Source organism: Macaca fascicularis, chromosome 16 (assembly GCF_037993035.2).
Source record: "Macaca fascicularis isolate 582-1 chromosome 16, T2T-MFA8v1.1".
Classification (NCBI taxonomy): domain Eukaryota; kingdom Metazoa; phylum Chordata; class Mammalia; order Primates; family Cercopithecidae; genus Macaca; species Macaca fascicularis.
This window is the reverse complement of record NC_088390.1, coordinates 65,362,643-65,364,872: the sequence shown is the minus strand read 5'-3', so window position 1 is coordinate 65,364,872 and position 2,230 is coordinate 65,362,643. Positions and strand designations below refer to the sequence as shown.

The following is a 2,230-nucleotide window of genomic DNA, read 5'->3' as shown; positions in this document are numbered from 1 at the left end:
CAGGACTCACTCGTACCTATTCTCCAACTCTGCCTACCTGCTCAATTCACCTGATGCTCTGCCAGTGGATTGCTGATGTCTCTACATTGATTCAGATTTGCACCCACATCTGAAAATAATCAGCAGGAAGGGACCCTCTGTCACCACAAGTGGAGGAGGAGGAGACGAAAGAGCCTGGTTTTGACACCTGGAGACTGACTCCTAGCTCCTGATTCCTAGCATGAGATCTCACGTTTATGCAGCCTCAGCCTCAATTCTTGGCTTCTGGGACCTCTACCTTTTTTACTTTTTTTTTCAATTATTTTTTGCATGTCATCCTTGCACAGTGGCCATGCTAATCTTCTCTGTATCATTCCAATTTTTTAGCATATTAGCACATTCCAATTTTAGTATAACCTTGGTCTTTTCAGTCCCTCTTCCGTCATCTTGCTCTTGCCTCACATGTAGAAGTCCCTCTTACCATTCTCCTGCCTCCAGATTGCCAGGGGCAATCATGATGGGGTTTTTTTGCTCTTTCTCCAAATGAGGGCACGTGATGTTCTTTTGGGGTTTATTTTGTTGTTGTTGTTGTTGTTGTTGTTTTTGAGACGGAGTCTCGCTCTGTCATTCTGGCCAGAGTGCAGTGGCACGATCTTGGCTCACTGCAACCTCTGCCTCCCAGGTTCAAGTGATTCTCCTGCCTCAGCCTCCCAAGTAGCTGGAATTACAGGCATGCACCACCATGCCCAGTTAATTTTTGTGTTTTTAGTGAAGACAGGGTTTCGCCACGTCGATCAGGCTGGTCTCAAACTCCTGACCTCAGTGATCCACCTGCCTTGGCCCCCCAAAGTACTGGGATTACAGGCATGAGCCACCACGCCCGGCCTATCTTAACCATTCTTAAGTGTACAATGGAGTAGTACTAAGTACATTCATAATTTTGTGCAGTCATCACCACCCTCCAACTTCTGAACTCTTCATTTTGAAAAACTGAAACTATCCATTAAACAATAATTCCCCATTCCCCACTCCCCTTACCCTTGGCAACTACTATTCTACTTTCTGGTTCTATGATTTTGATTACTCTAAGTACTTCATATAAGTGGAATCATATAGTGTTTATTTTTTATGTGACTGGCTTATTTCACTTAGCATAAAGTCCTTAAAGTTCATCCATGTTGCTGGGCATGGTGGCTCGCACCTGTAATCCCAGTACTTTGGGAGGCCAAGGTGGGCAAATCACCCGAGGTCAGGAGTTCAAGACCAGCCTGGCCAAAGTGGTGAAACCCCATCTCTACTAAAAATACAAAAATTTGCCAGGCATGGTGGCACATGCTTGTAATCTCAGCTACTCAGGAGGCTGAGGCGGGAGAATTGCTTGAACCCAGGAGGCGGAGGTTGCAGTAAGCTGAGATTGCACCACTGCACCACTGCACTGCAGCCTGGGCAAGAGTGAAACTCTGTCTCAGAAAAAAAAAAAAAAAAAAAAAAAAAAACAGAAAAAAAAAAATTCATCCATATTGTATGTAACACATTACATAATTTCTCTGCTTTTAAAGGCAGATTAATATTCTTTTGTAGGAATATGCAACATTTTGCTTATTGCTATGGCTTGAATGTGTCCCCCAAAGTTCATGTGTTGGAAACTTTTTGTTTTGTTTTCTTTTTTTTTTTTGAAACGGAGTCTCGCTCTGTCGCCCAGGCTGGAGTACAGTGGCTTGGTCTTGGCTCACTGCATGCTCTGCCTTCCGGGTTCACACCATTCTCCTGCCTCAGCCTCCCAAGTAGCTGGGACTACAGGCGCCTGCCACCACGCCCAGCTAATTTTTTTTTGTATTTTTTAGTAGAGAGGGGGTTTCACCATGTTAGTCAGGATGGTCTTGATCTCCTGACCTCATGATCCGCCCGCCTCGGCCTCCCAAAGTGCTGGGATTACAGGTGTGAGCCACCGTGCCCGGCCTTTTTTTTATTTTTTATTTTTGAGACAAAGTCTTACTCTGTTGCCCAGGCTGGAGTGCAGTGGCATGATCTTGGCTCACTGCAGCTTCTGCCTCACAGATTGAAGTGATTCTTGTGCCTCAGCATCCCGAGTAACTGGGATTAGAGGTGCACACCACCACGCACGGCTAAATTTTGTATTTTTAGTAGAGATGGAGTTTTGCTGTGTTGGCCAGGCTGGTCTTGAACTCCTGGCCTCAAGCAATTCACCTACCTTGGCCTCCCAAAATGCTGTGATTACGACCATAAGTCT

The 2,230-nt window shown here is 45.4% G+C and overlaps 1 non-coding gene across 1 annotated transcript; it reads right to left on the bottom strand.

The window, feature by feature from the left end:
• Positions 1 to 283: 283 nt before the first annotated feature.
• LOC123569575 (U6 spliceosomal RNA) lies at positions 284 to 385 on the bottom strand. The gene has a single exon (XR_006693397.2). It is a non-coding gene; the product is annotated as a U6 spliceosomal RNA (small nuclear RNA).
• Positions 386 to 2,230: the final 1,845 nt, after the last annotated feature.